The 20,587-nt window shown below is 40.5% G+C and overlaps 1 pseudogene; it reads left to right on the plus strand.

Moving 5' to 3' along the window:
• Positions 1-2,551: 2,551 nt before the first annotated feature.
• LOC132304088 (phosphatidylinositol/phosphatidylcholine transfer protein SFH8-like) lies at positions 2,552-19,881 on the plus strand (annotated as a pseudogene).
• Positions 19,882-20,587: the final 706 nt, after the last annotated feature.

A 20,587-nucleotide genomic window follows, 5' to 3' on the forward strand; every position in this document is an offset into this window, starting at 1 on the left:
AATTTCTACATAGAACTTCAATATAAAACATATATATATATATATATATATATATATTATAATATTTAATGAATTTAATTTTCACTTTATGGATCCCACTTGACAAAATAAGTGGCAAAAAAAGAAAAAAATTAAACTTCCCCAAAAAGAAAAAAACAAAACCTTCCCCCCAAAAAGTCAGCTTTGCATCTGAACGAAATAAAAACTTCCCCTCATTAAATTTAAGTCTGAAAGAAAGCAAAACCAGAGTAAACGTAAAGCAAATCCAGAACACATGGAATAAAGTGATGCTTTGTGATTAACAGGCTATTTCTTCAAAGAAACAAAATCATACCTATTTTGGAAAGAAGATCCTGACTATTTGACAATTGTAATTGAGAGGTTGTGATTTTTATTTTTATGTAATTTTTTTTAAAATGAGAAAACAACTATTACTTATTTAAAAGCAACTCAGGAGTGACTTTGGTTACTAGGGGTGATGAACATAAAAAAATCTATAAAACCAGGAACGTATTTTACATTATTTAGGGGCAACCCAAAATTTAGTTTGTTTGTTCATTCTTGTGAATAAACAATATAAGAACACAACAGCGAAGAAGAAGAAGGCGAACTAGATCTGAACAATTTCCCGTTATAGAAGAGAAGAATAAAAATGTAAAGTTGAATGATATATCTTTTTTTAGTAGTATATATTATATAAAGTAAATTTTTTATTTGGCTTATTGATATAGCGATGACAAATTATGTTAGAATGTGTCATCACCGTTAATAACTCGAGAGGATTGTTATCTCACTTTATTCAGTTGAATTTCGATTTGGAAAATGATTACAGTGATTTTAAAATGTATTATTTTAATTGATAAATTATATAACAAATAAGGAAGTCCACCTAATAATATTTGGTATAAATGATCAATTAAAAATTATTCTGTTAAGCAATTTACTGCCAGCGGTCTGTAACGGCGATGCTTGATTGATCGTCAAGAATTTGAGAGGAGTAGTCGAGATTTGGTGGATAGTTGTCGAGACAGAGAGATTTCGGGACCACTGGATCGATTCGCGAGGCCTTGTGAGTGCTTTCTATTCTTCGATTCACGTTCTTTCTATTGTCGAATACTTGTAGTCGATGGAGTGAGATGGAGTTTGGTTTGCTAAATCTACTATATATATATATGTGTGTGTGTGTATATTCTTATTTCGTTTATAGAAATATAAGTTCATGTTCGAAACATAGATATAGATGTAGCCTGAACCTAAGTTTATGTTCTTGAATATTTTAGTTCTGGCAAAAAAGTGATTGGCATAGTAATTTGGCTCTGGCATGTTGAGAAGATGGCAATTTGTATTATTTTTGTTGAAAAATCGGAACAGTAATCTTAAAGAAATATATATTTTTCCTTAATCTTGTTGAGAAATATTGGTGCCCAATGAACTCTCTTAGAAATTGAAGAATTTATTTTATGTAGGAAGTAATGGAGCTTTATTTAGCTAGGGTTTTCTTTGGGATTTTTTGTATACAGCTGTTGCAATTTGTCAAAAAAGAATTTCCATGTTTTGGACATTTATAGGATATTTGTTATGGTTTTTGCTTAAGTTATCTCAGTGCTCTTATTGTGGGTTATTGTTGATGAGATGGCAAGGCAAATAGTGAAATTTACAGAAAGTGTATAGTAATGCTTCAGTGTACGTGGCGATATGAAGTTAATTATATGAACCAAACCGTGAATGAATGGTTTTGCAGTTTTGTGCACTTGTTTTATCTTTTGCAGCGTATTTTGATCTTGTGTACAAATTACTTAATGATGTCTGTGTGGTATTTTGCATTTGAATTTTCCTGATTCTGCTGCCTATAAAGACCAGAATAGATGTTTCTCTAACTTTCTTACCTCCACAATATCTAGTAGGTAGTAGTGGTTGTACCCTTTTTAACACAACTGAAGCTTGGTCATACAATGATTCTATTTAGTTTGATATGGCTTAGTCAGATAGTTGAAGTTAGGCAGGATGCATAAACCCTCAGCATTCGTTCAGGGGGTTTAAGCTGATTTATCATTGTTGGAACCTTGCAGCTCTGTTCTCTTTATCATCACAAACTATCCAAGAAACAGTCGTAACTTGGAATGACTGAAGTTTTCTTGAGCTTAACAGTAAATAATAGTTTATTATGTTGGGAAATAATTCGTACTTTAGTGAAATTATACTTCATTGAGGCTTCATGCAAGTCATTGCTAATTTATCACATCTGCAATTTTTTTTTTCCTTCCACGTGATAGGCTTTGAGGGTTCCTCTGGTAACGATGAGAGAAGAGAAAGAAAATCTGATTTTGAAAACTCAGAGGATGAAAGAAGGACAAGAATTGGTTCACTGAAAAAGAAAGCAATTAATGCATCTACCAAGTTCAAACACTCTCTCAAGAAGAAGAGCAGAAGAAAGAGTAATTGTCGAGTTAGTTCTGTCTCAATTGAGGACATTCGTTATGCTGAAGAGCTGCAGGCCGTTGATGCATTTTGACAAGTACTGATATTGGATGAATTGCTACCTGAAAAACATGATGACTATCATGTGATGTTAAGGTACTCTATCCTGTCATATATGCAAGACTTGCAAGTACATATATTGGTGGAAATTGAAAATGTGTATTTCACTTTTGCTGGTGGTGGGCAACATAACGGGGAATAACCTTTTCAGCTCCCACAAACCCCCCAATTCCGTTGTAGGCAAGATTTTGATCCAAGTATTTGATGTGATTTCCAATAGGCTTTACTAAGTAAGCTAGTTGGCAGATGATATCCAAAATACAGTACCAATTTCATAGGTTTGTTCAAATTGGGATGATATATTATATAGTTGGAAATATTTATTCCAGCAGGTTCACTAGCCACCAAACAGTGTATATGTAAAGATATATAAACTAGTACTCATTGTTAAACTGTGTATAAATTCTCCTACAATGTACCTTGGATTAAAATAATGTCTCTAGGAGATATATTGTGTTCAAGTTGTGAATATCACTCATTTGGAACATACATACAACATATGAAATGAGTAAAAAGGGGTCATCGGTAACAGTTAAATAGAGACGTTTATGTTCTCTTCTTTTGTTGAACACACCTTAGAAGGCTGAAGGCGTATATATTTCTTACAGGCATTAATGTTTTAGTCCGCTAGGGTATGTGCCAAGGGATATGTAATTTTGTTGCAGTTTAAGTAAGTTGAGGATACATGAGTCCCTTATCTATATGATGGGATGCATGCTACTTCAGCCTAGTTTGGACAGATTTCTTCATTTTTTGTTCCTGCAAATTCTTTTAATGATGGTCTCCATGGGCATAGCAATTTATTGTGGAACTACAGCTTGATGTCTTCTTACCGACATGCATTCAAACACCAATGGCACATTAGGTCTCATTTGCGTTGTTTGTGGTCATAGTCCTTTGGTTGGAACTAAAGCCATTTGGCCCATGGGTTGTTATGTCTATTAATGATCAACCTTGATTCATGTGCAATCAGCTCCAACAATGATAGAATCTATTGCTTGGTCTGATGTTGGATACTTTCCGGAGAAAATGTTCATGATTTCACTTCAAGCTTGAAATGCCTCCGAAATTTATTCACTTCAGGACAGATGTCCACATATGTTGTTTTAGAAAAAAAAAACATTTGGTTTATTTTGCAACTTCTGCTTAGGAATTTGATTTAGTTTGCAACTTCAGCTTGCTGGCATGTGCTCATCCTAGTGAACTCTTACCATATAAGTCACATTTCGCCTCACTGATGATGTTTGAGTTCACATTTCACTGTCCTCGGACTGGAGTGACTGCCATTTTCCCTCATCATTGCATGATCTCTCTCTACTGCATGTAGTGGGAGTCATGCACCAATAAACGAACAATTTACCAGTGAGGTGCAATATGAAACATTAAATATAGGCTTTCCAGTGGATCATATTTTGGTTCTAGTGTTGGGTTTATGGTTATAAGGATATTATCCATTAACTTAATTATGATTTGAATCCAGTATATCCGATTATAAATTAATTGGCCTTTGATCATGTGTGATCGGCTATGCTGACTGTACAATACAATTACATAATAATCTATCAATATAGTATAAATGTAATATGCCATTGAGGATGCAGCAAGTGGCATGGGCCGGATATAGTTCGCTGGAACGGGATCGGGTCGAACAATTGAAGTAGGGCCCATGCCAAAGCACCCCGGAATGGGCCGAACCTGGAGGATCCACCGAGGAAGATCAAGCCCATTGGAAGATCAGGCCCAGAAGGAAGAAAACTTTTGAATATAGGCCCAATGTAATCAGTTAACAATAATAATTGTAATGGTCTATAAATAGACCATTATAGGTGGATAAGAAGGGAAATTTTTTTTGGAAGAATTCTAGAGAGAGAGAGAGAAAGAAGAAACGAACTCTTGCATCTTCAATTGGCGCCGTCTGTGGGAAACGAGGAAGAAGTTCAATTCAAGCCCGATCAGTACCATATTAGTTCAATCGAGTTTGTGAGTACACAGTGTGATTTCTGGAAGTTGAATCCAGATCAGTGAGATTGTAGTTTGTTCAGAGAGAATTCTTGCTTATTGTGGATTCTGAGGCATTTGCTTCGGAATGACGCAATTGTGATTTGCTTAATTGCAGTCAGATCCGGTGAGTTTAAAGTTAGAAAAGTTTAGATCTAGCAAACAGTGATCACGATTCGGTGAAGTTAAGCCCAGATCTAACGAAGTTTGCATCGGTGATGCTTAGATCTGTTTCGGAGTTCGTAATTCATGCCTTTGCTTCGATCCGGAATCATGATAGGGGGTGACAACTCCAATACGGTTGAGAACGTCCAGCAAGTGAAACTTGATGAGTTGATGAAAATGATCGAAGCTCTCTGGAGAGAAAATGCGGATTTAAGGACTGAAATGCAGCGTCTAGAAGCTCCAGTAATTCCACGACCACTCCCGGTAGGAGAAGAAGGTGCACGTACCGATGCAGCACATCACGGTGAGGAGGTTGGAAACAATCTAGTAGATCCTCACCGCGAGGAAATCCGGCGAGACGGTTTGCCGCCAAATCTTCGTCGTATTGATGATCGTGAAGGATTAACTCACACGGATCCACGGCGTGAGCAGATCAGGCGAAACGAAGCAATGACTTTTGATCCACATCAAGAAACGCTCAGCCGAGGTGAAGCAACAGAGTTGAATCGTGACAAAGCTATGCCTTCATGGCGCAAAGACTTTGTTGAGGACAGGTCATTCGATCCGACCTATCGGCCTTCCATGACGACGTTCGACTATCACAGCTCAGAGAGGAGATCAGTAGACCAGAGAGCAACCGCGGGGTTCTAGAGGGAAAATGAAGCACTTCGTTCAGCAGCTCGAACGGTTGATTCACCGTTCACCGATGAGATTCTGAATGCTCTGAGTCCGAGGAAATTTTCCATGCCCGTTTTCATTTGGTTCGACGGAACGACCGATCCGATCGATCACGTGTATCACATCCAGTTGAAAATGGCTCTAAACACTGAGAATGACTCTTTGATGTGCAAGTGCTTTCCTACGAGTCTGGCCGGACCAACTCTGAATTGGTTCAAGAACCTGCCGAGGGGTTCAGTGGATAGTTTCCGAAGCTTGTGTGATCGGTTCATAAGCCAATACTATGGAAACAAGTGTCCAGCGAAAGATATTTCGAGCCTATTCACAATGAAGCAACATGCTGATGAGCGTCTCCAGGCTTTCCTAACCAGGTTTAACCTTACCAAGAGTATGGTTATTGAATGTCACCCTTCAACGGCAGTTCAAGCATTTATACTGGCCATGAACCATGGCACCCCATTCCACACAAGCTTGGTGGTGAACACGCCGAAGACTATGGATGAACTTAATGAAAGAGCCGATGGATTTGTGCACTCGGAAGAAGAAGAGGAGGCAAACGCTCGGAAGACATCCGTCATATCCACGGAAGAAAAGACCAAAGCAAAGATCAGGCAAAAATAGGTTCAGCCGCAACGCTCCTCGTGGAAATCTGAGAAGAGGCCCAGAGAGGAAGAGCTGGTTACTCCATTGAAAGTTACCCTAGCAAGGCTGTACCAAGAAAATAAAGATAAGTTTCGACCTCCTTTACCAATCAGACAACCTCTCAAATAGAGGGATCAGTCTAAGCACTGTGCATTTCATTCTGATTTTGGCCACTAGACTAACGAATGCAGGAACCTAAGGAGACAGGTAGAGATGCTGATAGCCAGAGGGGAGTTCGCAAGTTATATTCAAGGACCAGCGGTGGAACAGAACCGACTAATGGAGCACGTGAAGAAGAATTAGAAGTCAAATTCTCACAACACGCAACCAGTTCGAGTAATCAATGCAATTCACGGTCGGCCAGAACCTGCCGAGGAGTCAGATGAACTGCTTCGAACACGCCTTCGCCAGGCACGGATGAAGAGAAGGATAGGCAGTTTAAACACTCTGCACCAACAGAGCGCATCAACGCAGATAAAGTTTGACGTAACAGACTTGTTGCGTGTTCAGATCCCTTATGAGAACCCGCTGGTCGTAAGTTTGACAGTGGCCAAATGCTTGGTGCGGAGAGTTCTAATTGACCCTGGAAGTAGTGCGAATATCATGCCAAGAGATACATTCGATTGGCTCGAGATCAAACAGGATCGGCTGAAATCCACCGGGAATCCACTACTAGGGTTTGATGGAAATCGAGTGGAGCCCGTCGGTACGGTGGAGGTAGCGGTACATGCTGCCGAGAGGGTTTTGATGGAAACCTTTGTGGTTGTTGAAATTCATCCCTCTTACAATCTTCTGATGGGTAGAGGGTGGATCCACAGAGTTCAAGGTGTTCCTTCCACTCTGCATTAGGTAATGAGATGCCTGGGGCCAGACGGAACCAAAGTGATTGACATTCATGGAGACCAGGTTGCAGCTAAAGAATGTTATTCTGTAACACTGAAACATGCCGGAAAGGGGAAAGCTCCCATTCGTTCAGCAAGTCCGAGATAGCAATTACAGGAGCCTCCCTCCAAGCAGAGTGGGGAGGAGGAGCCAGTAGGCTTGACTGAAGAACCCCTGTTTGATGTGCAGATCGATCAGTTCCGACCGGAACGGACAACCAGAGTGGGGGAACGACTCGTTGAGGAGGAAAAACAGGAATTAGTTGATTTTTTGTCTCAAAACGCAGATGTGTTTGCATGGAGTCACCTAGACATGCCAGGGATCGATCCTTCTGTATCTTGTCACTCCTTGAACGTTAACCCCAATGCAAAATCTGTAAAGCAGAAGCAGCGACGGTTTGCACCCGAGCGCAACCGAATTATTGCCGAGGAGGTTGACAAGCTGCTTGATGCGGGATTTGTAAGAGAAGTGTACTACCCTGACTGGTTATCGAATGTGGTCGTTGTGCAGAAGAAAAATGGGAAATGGCGCGTATGCATTGATTTTACCAATTTAAACAAAGCCTGTCCGAAAGATAGCTTCCCGCTGCCAAAGAGTGATCAGATGGTGGATGTAACTACTAGATATGAACGCTTGACCTTTTTAGATGCTTTTTCAGGTTATAATCAGATCCCCATGGACCCCGCTGATGAAGAAAAAACTTCTTTCGTTACCGAACGCGGGACGTATTGCTATAAAGTTATGCCATTCGAACTGAAGAACGCCGGAGCAACTTACTAAAGACTTATTAGCAAAATTTTTAAGGAACAAATAGGGAAGACAGTGGAAGCTTACATTGATGACATGGTGGTAAAAAGTAAGAAGAAAGCTGATCATGTGAAGCACCTGCGAGACGTGTTTGATGTGTTGAGGCGATATGGAATGAAGCTCAATTCGACCAAGTGCTCATTCGGTGTAAGTTCAGGCCAATTCCTGGGGCACGTGGTTAATCTCAGAGGCATCGAGGCAAGCCCTGCCCAAGCAGATGCTCTGACTAAGAATGCCGAGCCGACGACAGTCAAAGAAGTGCAAACACTTACGGGACGGATTGCTGCACTGAGCCGGTTCATTTCCAAATTGTCAGATCGATGCAAACCATTTTTTGACACAATACGAAGCCACGGCAGGCAGGTTTGGGGGGATGAACAGCGCCTAGCGTTAACTGCTCTGAAAAAAGTATATGCAGAACCTTCCGGTACTGTCAGCTCCAGAATCGGGCGAAAAGCTGTTTTTATATCTCGGAGTATCCAGCATCGCGACAAGTGGCGTTCTGATCCGCTACGCAGAAGGGAAGCAATATCCAGTGTTCTATGCTAGCAAGACAATGACTGAGGCCGAAAGACGTTATTCAAAGGCAGAGCGGGTGATACTCTTGCTAGTGCATGCAAAAAGAAAGCTCAGGCATTATTTTGAATCCCATCTTATCATCGTTCTAACCACTTTCCCTATCAGAATAATCCTGCACAAACCAGATCTCTCAGGAAGAATGACGAAGTGGGCCATAGAGTTAAGCTCATTTGATATCACATACGAACCTAGAACAGCAGTCAAAGGGCAAGCGGTGGCAGATTTTTTACTAGAATGTGATTCAGAGGACGTGGAGGAGGATCTTCGTGGTTGCTTATGGAAACTCTTCGTTGATGGATCCTCAAATCAGATGGGTGCAGGCATTGGGATCAAACTGCAGACGCCAGAAGGTACAGCCTTAAGCCAAGTGCTTCGGCTTGAATTCGGAGCCACGAACAATGAGGCAGAGTATGAAGCGCTGCTGGCAGGAATTAAGCTTGCCAAGGAGCTTAAGGTCAGGAATTTGAATGTTTTTAGTGACTCACAGTTAATTGTTCGGCAGGTGAGGGGTGAGTATGAAACCAAGGATGAAACGATGGAAGCATATCGTTCTGCTGTTATACGGGAGGCCAAGAACTTTGAAAAAATTGAATTCATTCAAATTCCAAGAGAGTATAACGAAGATGCCGACCGGCTAGCATATAGTGCCTCGGGTTCTGGAGAAACATTGGCAAGGGTGATTCCAGTGGGAATATTAAACCAGCCATCCATTTTCGAAGAACCTTCAGGCTCGGATCCTTGGCAAGTGAATGTTATTCCATATGAGCCAAGTTGGATTGATCCGATCATAACTTACATCCGAGATGGTACTCTGCCTGAGCAAAGAGATGAGGCTAGGAAAATCAAAGCGAATGCTGCGAAGTACGCCGTAGTGCATAACCAGTTGTACAGAAGATCTTTTTCCGGACCGTACTTAAAGTGTGTTACCCCCACAGAGGCTCGGCAAATACTACGAGCTATTCATGAAGGTGTATGTGGAAACCACTCAGGGGGGGAGATCTTTAGCGCACAAAGCAATGGCGCAAGAGTACTTCTGGCCGAACATGTCGCGAGACTCGGAAGAATTGTCCAGAAGGTGCGATAAGTGCTAAAGGTTCGGACCACTGATTCACCAACCACCTGAAGACTTGCACGTAATGGCCACACCATGGCCTTTTGCACAGTGGGGGATGGATGTAGTTGGTCCTTTACCAACTGCCAGAGCTCAGAACAAGTATGTGCTGCTGGCTACAGATTACTTTACTAAGTGGGTGGAAGCAGAGCCATATCCGAGCGTTACTCAAACTCATGTGAGACGATTCATTTGGAGTAATATTATTTACCGGTTTGGTGTTCCGAGGTCAATCGTCATGGATAATGGGACCAACCTTGACAGTAAGCAAGTAAGAGAGCTGTTGGAGGAATATGGAATTAATCAAAAGCTGGCGGCAGTAAGTCACCCACAGGCCAATGGACAGGCGGAAATTACAAATAGAACAATCTTTACTTGTATCAAGAAGAAGCTAGAAGAAAAGAAAGGAAGGTGGTTAGATGAACTGCCGAACGTCCTATGGGCCTACAAAACGACCCCAAGACGACCGACCGGAGAAAGCCCATTCACCATGGCGTATGGTACCGAGGCAGTTATACCAGTCGAGCACTTAGTTCCGACTGTTCGAAGCTTGGCATGGAACCGTGAGCATAATGACAGTATGTTAAGGTTTAACCTCGATTTGCTGGAAGAAAAAAGAGATGCAGCAGCGGTAAGGCTCGCATCCTACTAGCAGACGCTTGCGAACAGCCATAACAAGAAAGTAAAGCACAGAGACTTTAGACCAGGTGATCTGGTTCTGAAAAAGAAGGTGGGGATAGTAAAAAAGATGATGCCACCATGGGAAGGCCCATACAGAATTGCAGAAGCCATAGGAAAGGGGGCATATACCTTAGAAACTATGGCCGGAAGGCTGGTTAACAAGCCTTGGAATGCTACTTCTCTGAAGAGGTATTATCAATAAAAAGTTGAGATTCAATACTGAATTTTGTTCATTTTCAATTGAACACAGTCGAATGTACAAGTTTATGAGATTTATAAAGATTATACTCCTCTTTAAAAGGTTGTGCAAAGTAAGTGGCAGCTGGCACTATGAGTCGGACGCCAAACATTTGCTAAGAAAAGAAAGAAGAGAGGGCCAAGTGGCAAGTGGCATTCTAGCTGAGCGCCAGGCGCCTGAGCAAAGTAAGTGGCAGCTGGCATTATGAGCCGAACGCTAAACACTTGCTAAGAAAAGAAAGAAGAGAGGCCAAGTGGCAAGTGGCATTCTAGCCGAGCGCCAGGCGCCTGAGCAAAGTAAGTGGCAGCTGGTACTATGAGCCGAACGCCAAACACTTGCTAAGAAAAAAAAAGAGGGCCAAGTGGCAAGTGGCATTCTAGCCGAGCGTCAGGCGCCTGAGCAAAGTAAGTGGCAGCTGACACTATGAGTCGAACGCCAAACACTTGCTAAGAAAAAAAAAGAGGGCCAAGTGGCAAGTGGCATTCTAGCCGAGCGCCAGGCGTCTGAGCAAAGTAAATGGCAGCTGGCACTATGAGCCGAACGCCAAACACTTGCTAAGAAAAAAAAAGAGGGCCAAGTGGCAAGTGGCATTCTAGCCGAGCGCCAGGCGTCTGAGCAAAGTAAGTGGCAGCTGGTACTATGAGCCGAACGCCAAACACTTGCTAAGAAAAAAAAAAAGAAAGAAGAGAGGGCCAAGTGGCAAGTGGCATTCTAGCTGAGCGCCAGGCGCCTGAGCAAAGTAAGTGGCAGCTGGCATTATGAGCCGAACGCCAAACACTTGCTAAAAAAGAAAAAAAAAAAAAAAAAAAAAAGAGTTTACATAAAGAGCTTGATCAGAAGTCGGCCATCTCATTAATAAAGTTCAAAGAGTTACAAAAAAGATGAGGTGTAAAGATGGCGAATATACAAAAGTCAGTACATTAAAAAAAAAAAAAAGAGTTCTAACTAAGAGGCGTTTGCCTCGTCAGCCTTTTGATGATGCTGGGCTGTCTCCTCATTATTGTTGGTATCACCATCCTCACGAGGTGGAGAGTCGAGGTGAATGACAGAATCGTTCTGTTGAGTCCTACCCTCAATAGCGTTAGAAGAATCATTCTGCTGAGGGTTATCTTCAGCAGTGATAACAGATGGAGTCAAGGTGGACAGAGGAAGAATGTCCAAAGTCAGAGCAGCAGAAGGAGTAGGAGTGATCCAAGAAGAGGCAATCTCTTGGCATTCATCAAATATGCCCTCAGCAGCGGTGGAGTCTGGATCGGCATAAACACCAGGAGGGTCAATATCCAGTTCCTTGTCAACATTATCAGGGGTAGAATCGGTCTGACCCTCATCCGGAACACGATCGGCATAACCCTCTCGGAACCCCTGAGCATATCTGAGGGCTCCAACTCTAGAAAACCGAGCATGCAGAGCTAGCATACCACCGTTTACCCTACTGATGGTATCGAGTAAAGCGTTGCGCTCGTCCAAGGCCCTTTTCTCAAAGGCCATCCGAGCGGATTGCTCATCACTCAGAAGGCGTAGCAGTTCTTCCTTTTCAGCCTTAAGGGATTCCCGCTCGGTATGCCAGACACTCTTTTCGAGCTGCACTGCATTTCTCTCATCCTGAAGAGAGTCAGTCTCTTTCCTCAGCGAATCCCTCTCCTTTTCAATCTTACCAAGCTGAACCATCAACCCGGTCTTCTGAGTAGCCAAATCATCGTTCTCCTTGTTCGCTGCATTAAGGCTGTTAGAAAGCGCATGGACCTTGGCATTCACATGCTCAACTTGTTTCTGCATAGCCATCATCCCGTACAGGGTCTGTAGAGATATACAGGACAACTGGTTAAGCCGAGCAGATGGTTAGAAGAAAATAAGTGTAAAGCCTGTGTAAAGACTTATTGACTAAGGGGCAGAAGTTACCTCCATGGCGGATAAGGGAAATCGGCTGAACACTTCCCTCTGAGACAGACCTTTGGCTACCTCAATGTCCTTGGGAGTCCACATGCTCCTGTAGTAAGCCATTGCGGTCTGACCATCTTTGAACATGGTCTCGGTCGGTTTAACAGACGATCCGTCTGTTCGAATGAAGCGAGGGTTCCATGGCGCCGTTCCTGAAGCGGAGGCATGCCTATAAGGGGTAGGGGGCTTAGTCTGAGGAGGTCTCGCTAGGGATATCACATTCGGCCCAGAGGGCCTAACCCTCTGAGACAAAGGAACATCATCGATGCTGAGGGCACTATCAGGTTGGTGCCTTTTTCCTCTTGCCTTTTCCCGTGCGGAAGCAGCAGTAGAACCAGGAGGATTGCTGACAGAAGGGGTAACATTCGGATTGGCGGTCGCTGTGTTAGCGACCGGGTCAGCAGCCGTCACGGATGGATCGGTGGAAGGAGTGGTATCAGAAAGGGTAGCAGAGGAAGATGCTGAAGCTGGTGAAGAATTTGATGCAGGGGTGATAGCAGGCCTGGGGGCAGTTTTCTTCCTGCCGAAGGAAGGGATCTGGAGTTGGCTCATTGTCTTGCCGAGGACTGAGATATCGAGGAGATTGTCTGAGGTGAGGAGGTCCGAGCAGGAGGGAACGTTGGTCAGAACGTACTGCTTCAGGTAGTTATCCCTATCCCTGCACACACCGTAGCTCAAATCATCACAAGGAATGCCTAAGGAATGGCACAAGAAAGTACAAAAACGAGGAATGCAAATATCGCAAGGACAGTCACTCTTATGGTTTTTATATTTCTTGTAAAGAGAGACAGAGCACTCTCCAAAAGTGCTCGGGATAGGGAAATCCTCCGCAGCTAGAGAGAACCAGGCTCCCCTAACCCCAATTATATTTTTCCTCCAACCCTTCTCGGATTTGATTTTATCCGTGCAGATGGACCTCTTCTTAATGGGGAAAAAGTGGTAAAACGGTTCATCAGTTCTGATCTTGCTAACCTTGTAATAGAGGAGAAGATCTACGAGGTCCAGATCCAGACCTCTGTCACGAATCAGGAGTAGCATAACAGACAAGATCCTAAGGAAATTTGGGTTTACTTGCAAAGGGGAAAGATTTAGCTTGTTGAAAACATAGCAAAAGAAGGGATGCAAAGGAAACCTAAGGAGATTAAGATGGAGGAGTGAAAACAGGACCTCGCCGGGAAGAAGGCCAGCACCGGTTCTAATATTCACCTCTCGGGGGCAATTTTTAATTTCTACATCGTCAGGGAGGTGAAGTTTCATGCGAAGAACATCTAGATCTACTGTCATGGTGAGAATGGATGAAGATTTCGAGGAGGAGAAAGAAGTTTTCCAAAAGAAAAATGCAAATGAAACTAACCTCAGAGAGTGAGAACGGCAAAAAGTACTGCAAGGCCACTGGAAGGAGGATCTTTTGCAAGAGATCGCCGGAGAGGATTCGAACAACAGAAAGTGAGATGAAGATGGTAAAGAGGATCGATGGAACATCTATGAAGCTTATAAAGACAAGGTGAGCCCAAGGGCCGAGGAGTCAGGAAAGCGATGAGTTTTTTTGAATCTCGAAACGCCGACCCCTAAATCTAACCGTCCATTCTCCCACGCGATCTTCTCGAGCCGTCAGGTTATCATTAGCAGCCTCTAATAATTACCCCCTAATTAATAAGGGGTAATTATGGGGGCAGTTGAGGATGCAGCAAGTGGGATGGGCCAGATATAGTTCGCTGGAACGGGATCGGGTCGAACAATTGAAGTAGGGCCCATGCCAAAGCACCCCGGAATGGGCTGAACCTGGAGGATCCACCGAGGAAGATTAAGCCCATTGGAAGATCAGGCCCAGAAGGAAGAAAACTTTTGAATATAGGCCCAATGTAATCAGTTAACAATAATAATTGTAATGGTCTATAAATAGACCATTACAGGTGGATAAGAAGGGAAATTTTTTTTGGAAGAATTCTAGAGAGAGAGAGAGAAAGAAGAAACGAACTCTTGCATCTTCATCCATTTGTTAGTATTTTTCATGTTTACTGTTTGAGTTGAAGTGGTCTATGTGTGGATAATTTGAATTTGACAAGGAAAATTGTCTAGGTTTGTATTGGAAACTTGAACACTGTCACACTTTTCAAGTTGCAGGGTTGGGGGTTTCTCATCATGACAGTGGCAGCTCATTGCTTAAACCTATGTTACATGGGCTCTTCAAAAGTAGCAAAATACCCATGTCGGACCCACAATACTAGGGCATGAGTATGGGATATGAGTCCAACACTTTTGGTTGGACATTGAACTAAAAAACATATCAAATTATTCAATTTTATCATATTATTGCTTCAAAACAAGTAAAATGCCTTTATTATACACTATGTATCATAAATAAATCATATTACATTAAAATAAAATAAATATTTTTGATAATATGAAAATTTAGCAGTGTCCACGTGTCCTTCAATTTATAAATTTGATATGTCTGGCACTTGATTCATACCCGCACCCGACACACTTAACCTCTAGCATTATTTGTCTTCCTATGTTGCTTGGTTTTTTCTTGTCTTTCTCTGGAGCTTTTCTTTTTCGTTGTATAATTTAGAGTTTCTTTGGTATCATTAAATATCCTTCTTCTTTGTTGTGGTATTTTTATAAAAAGTAATGCTATCAAAACAAGTGCTAAATTTTATATTTCTAGATTGAGAAGGACACTAAGATATGTTAATGCAAAGTCAAAGTTTCAATCCTATGCCTAAATGAGAGGGCTCATCAATGCTGTCAAGAGTGTCACTCTTGATTGCTTTATTCTTTAAAAATGTATACTATCAGAGAATGATTTCACCTACAAATGAGATTGTTATGTTTGAGCTCTTTTTACGCATGATAACGTTAAAAACAGTTCTTATTCTTTGCTTAATAGGTTTGATACTTTGATCAATTTTAGTATTCTACATTAATTTGTTACTCAGTGTTAGATCAGTATTCTTTTACCTTAACTGATAGGATGTGGAACACTCTTTCACGATGGAATTCATTTTTGTGACAGTTTATTTGATTACTTACAGATTCTTGAAAGCAAGGAAGCTTGATATTGAAGAAGCAAAACATATGTGGGCTAATATGATTCAATGGAGGAAAGATTTTGGTGCCGACACTATTATGGAGGTAATTAAATTTAGAATTTTCTTAACTGTGCTGGTTGGTCTCCATGTTGTTTCAGGCCCTGGTTTAAGCTAATTCTTGCCATTGTGGCATTTGTCATCTCAACTTTCATATCCTCTTTTTCAAAAAATAAAAAGGAAAAAGCTAATATGCTTACTGTGGTGGTATTTTTATCAGGATTTTGAATTTAATGAGTTGAATGAAGCTTGGAAGTATTACCCCATGGTTATCATGGCATTGACAAGGAGGGAAGACCAGTCTACATAGAAAGGTTAGGAAAAGTTGATCCTAAGAAACTTATGCAAGTTACAACCATGGATCGCTATGTAAAATACCATGTCCGGGAGTTTGAGAAATGCTTTGCAATTAAGTTTCCAGCTTGTACCATCGCTGCAAAGAGACACATAGATTCGACCACGACAATTCTAGATATCCAAGGCATTGTATGTTATCTTGTGTATTCTTACACTAAATGTATACATTTTGGTACAATCTGTATACTTTTGTTGATTTATGTTTGGTTATATCTTTCATTGTTATTGGTTCAGGGTTTGAGCGAGACGGCACGGCAACTTATTAAAAGGATCAACAACATTGATAGTTACAATTACCCTGAAGTAATCTTATTTTCTTTTAACTTCATTAATGATGTCGTTCTTAACTTGATTAATGATATCTTGCTTAAGCTTCGATGCTGATTTGGTGCATCGACTTAATGCTGCAGACACTCCACCAAATGTTTATCATCAATGTTGGTTTTGGTTTTATGTGGATCTGGAGTATTGTAAAGGGTCTTCTAGATTCCAGAACAACTTCCAAGATTCATGTATGTGAATTTTTTCTCTTTTTCTTCCAGTATAATTTAATAAGCCCATTGACATTAATCATATCCATTTTTTTAATTGTCCTTAGTTGCTTGGAAACAAGTACCAGAACGAGTTGCTTGAAATAATTGATGCCAGGTAATTTTCTGCATTTCTAATTTCTTATTCTGAACTAGTCTGATCATAAATGTCCCTTCTAATTGTCATGCTATTTACTTATATCTCATTTATAACTGCATTAATCTATCTTAAAACTTATGGAATTTTTCGGTGCTTGTACAGTGAGTTGCCAGATTTCCTTGGGGGCAGCTGTACCTGTTCAGATCAAGGGGGGTGCCTTCGTTCTGATAAAGGGCCATGGAAAAACCCACAAATATTAAAGGTTCTGACTGGCTTTAGGACCTTTGTTGGTTTTATCTTAAGTGATGCAAACACAACGAAATATTTATTGCGCTTTTCACTTGACAAGTTAGGTCTCATGTTTGCTTTAATTGGGAACAATTTCTTTATATGGGCAATTATGTTGCAGATGGTTCGTAATGGGGATGCAAGGCGGGCCAGACAGGTTGTTAAAATTCTTAACAGTGAGGGGAAGGTTGTTGCTTATGCCAAGCCTAAGGCCTCCTCAATTACTTTCAGTTTGTTTGGATGCATTCATGTTTATCCATTTTCAGTTTTGGTTGTTATACAATTGTTTTGCTTTGAAAGAGATGAAAAATAGTGATACATCCACTACCGAATCAGGATCTGAAGCTGAAGATTTTGCTTCCCTCAAAGCCATGAGGAGTTATTCACTTCTTCGGTTGACTCCTGTTCGTGAAGAGGTTTGTTTTGACTTTTGTCATTTATATGTCAATATATTACAATTTTTAAAATATTGTGGCAGCTGTTGCGTTATTAAGATGCATCCATAAACAGGCTAAGGTTATTGGAAAGTTGAGCCATGCTGCTAGCTTCTCAGGATATGACGAATATGTTCCTATGGTTGACAAGGCTGTTGATACTGGATGGAAGAGGCAAGCATCCTTTCAAGGGTAAGCAAATCTTGCTTCGCTGTGGTACATGTCCCCTTTTTCAGTGTTTACATACTGTAATATGAATTCACTGAGGTTGTATGTTCATTTGAGTGCATATTTCAAGACACACAAAACAAAACAAGTTTGGTTGGATAGCTATCAATAGAGATGAATCACAAAAGAAGAGGAGATTGCATTCTTTAACGGATCGGTAGATCGACAGAAAATGAGTTCAAGATAGATCGTCTAGCGTAAGTTTGGATTTACAGTAGGTTAAGTGGTTTTATGGGATTAGAATATGATATCTAAGGTTGTGTTACATTTCTTATAGTGGATTTAATATGTTTGGTCTAGGGTTCTGTGGTTTTTCCCCCCACTGGGTTTTCCGTGTAAATATATACGTTGTTCTCTGTGCGTGTAAATATATATGTTGTTCTCTGTGCGTTTTTTTTTATTTATAATTTTTTTATTATTATTATTTATATATTTGCTCTTCTATTACTATTTGTGTGTATGTGTGTATTTTTTTTTTTTTTTTTCTCATTTTTTTTAAGCAGTTCTAAAATTTGAATTTCAGTTTTGGCCATTAGGTATTTGGAAGACTTATTCAACCCCCACCCCACGAGGTCGAGTGGGACTTGGCATAAATTGACATTTTAGGGTGATAGTCCTTTATTCAGACTTCTGCTTAATTTGGATATTATGTGTGATGAAAACCTCATCTTATTTATGTTACTTAGAGAACACCCAATACAGAACCTTTACGTTCATATGTATTTCGGACAACACCATAACTTGGCAATAAGATGCAATGAGTATTCCTGTCCACCCTTTAGCTTTAAACTGAAACTTTTATTGTTTATCTGGTATTGTTGCTCCAATTTAACACTATAATATTAATCTGGTGTTTTATATGATAGATTTAAAATTTTGATTTCAAAAAATCCATGGCAGGGACATTTCCTCTGCCTGATACTCAGAAGGCACCAGAAGGGCTTCGTGCTCGGATTTTGGCAGTGCTTATGCCCTTCTTCACGACCCTTTTCACGCTCTTCCATTCAGTGGCATGCCGTGTAACCAAGAAATCTCCCGAGACGTCATCTGTTCATGACCAAAATATTCCTGAACTTCCCTTTGATGTGCTGCCCAAGGAGGATTTTCGGCCCCCTTCACCAACTCCATCATTTACTGAGGCAGACCTGCTCTCCTCTGTAGTGAAAAGACTGGGTGAACTTGAAGAAAAAGTCGATATACTTCAAGCAAGGCCATCTGAGATGCCTTGTGAAAAAGAGGAACTTCTGAATGCCACTGTTTGCTGTGTGGATGCCCTTGAAGCAGAGTTAATTGCAACTAAAAAGGTAGAGAATATAGCCTATTATATTATTGTGTTTGCTGCAGTCGTAAAAGTAATTGGATCACTGCTGAGCCTTGTCACTGGGTAGTATTATGCAGTGGAGGCTTGGCTTGGTCTATATAACTCACTCGTATAGTTGTTGATCTAAAAGCAGTGCAATGCATTTTCATTTCTATTCTCTCCCCTTATTCTTAATTAGTAAGGATAATTTGCTCCTATTTTCTTTTGTTTTTATATACTAGTGCTATTATGCTTCACTTAGTTTTAAGTCACGTATTGTGTGAAACAATCTGAAAACATGACTGCATAGTTTTGACTATATTTGAGACTGTTTATTCAACATGTAAAAGTAATGTAAATATAAAATATACTGTACCTGTAGCTGTTATTGTTGGGAATGAGAAGGTTTTAATGTTGATGCGACTTTTATGATTGGCCTTTTATATATGTGCAATAATTATTGCTTTCACAGTTTTGATTGATGCTGTAAATTTCTTTTCATCTCTCTGTAAATTTTACTTTCAAATTAATATGCACGTTGACTATCCTTAGAGTTGTGGTTGTCATTGTGCATGCATTATTTTATATTGTCAACTATGTGTTATGCATACAAATGTAGTTTGATTGCAATTATGCTTCTTTGTGAGCAGGCTCTGCATGAGGCTTTGATGAGTGAAGATGATCTTCTTGCTTACATAGACAGTCAAGAACAAGCTAAATTTCGGGTGAGTTAATATGTAAATCTTCCTCTTATATGTGTGTGTGTGTGGAAGTGATTTGTTTTCTTTTTCGGTAGAAGTTTCCGACTGATGTGTTTCTCAATGCATGTTAAACAGAAAAAAAAGGTTTTGCTGGTAAAGATGTGAGCGGATGTGAACGAGGGAGGCAATATGTGAGGTTGGTTGGTGTCTTTGGCTGCTTGAGTGTCTTTACCGTACATGTTCGGCATCCACGAATTCTATTACTCTTGCGAAAGATTTGTTGTTTACAATGATGTGACGAGTCTTTCTATCGAGATCTAATACATTGACTGTTGAGAAATCGTGCGTTTCTATATGTTCCTTGTGTCCCGAATGTATGTTGTGATTCTATTCAACTCCAAACGGTCTCTGAAACGTTTGAAATGAGTGGGAAGCTTTTTCAAAAATTCGTTGCTAAGCCGTGAAACTTATAGTAGGTAGATTCCATTGAGTTTACACATGAGAATTTGTGATTGTGTCGAGACTTCTTTTTAAACTCCCTAAAATTTTCCTTTCAGGATTTAAATGAAATAATTGAATTGGGACATCCAATATGTTGTCATTAGGCTGATCATGTACAATGAATTGGGATATCCATTAAGTTTTCAATATGTTGATTTGTAATAATTTGAGTTCAAATACAGCTAAAAATATAAAAATAAACTTTGAGGATGACTTTTGTCATATGGGTTTTGCGGTTGGTTGAAATTCAGTCTTTGGACCTAAGAAGTCACTCATTCTACTATTATTCCAATGTTAGCACGTTTAATTGTGGAGTTTTGATGGGTTCACGGTTATCATAGTTTTAAAATGCGTTGTGTCATATAAGGGTATTGAATTTACATATAACATTTTACCTTCACCTTCTCCTGATGATGTGGGATGGTGACACCTGTAGCGTGCTAGTGTGGTAACTCGTTAGTGTCTCGCACCCGCTCACAAAAGTTATCACAATTCGATCGGAACAGAGGATCTGTAGATTAACACTGTCACACCGTCTTTGCCAACTAGAGCATTTGCAGATTAACACCGTTTTTGCCGACTTCAGCTTATTTCTCAATCGGAATGGTTTTGTTATCTCCAGAAAGAGAGTATATATATTGGTTAGCTCTTCAATTTGTTTCAAAGTTCAATCTTGTTTTGAAGACGACTGTAAAACAATTTGATTCTTTTTTCTTGTAATGGAAGCTTTCTTTTTAATTGATTTCATGTAATAGAAGCTTTCTTTTTAGGGCTAAAAGCACAAAACCCTCCTGTTGTT

Source organism: Cornus florida, unplaced genomic scaffold (genome assembly GCF_030987335.1).
Source record: "Cornus florida cultivar Cherokee Brave unplaced genomic scaffold, ASM3098733v1 CherokeeBrave_3.0.0_Hap2_Chr04, whole genome shotgun sequence".
Lineage (NCBI taxonomy): Eukaryota > Viridiplantae > Streptophyta > Magnoliopsida > Cornales > Cornaceae > Cornus > Cornus florida.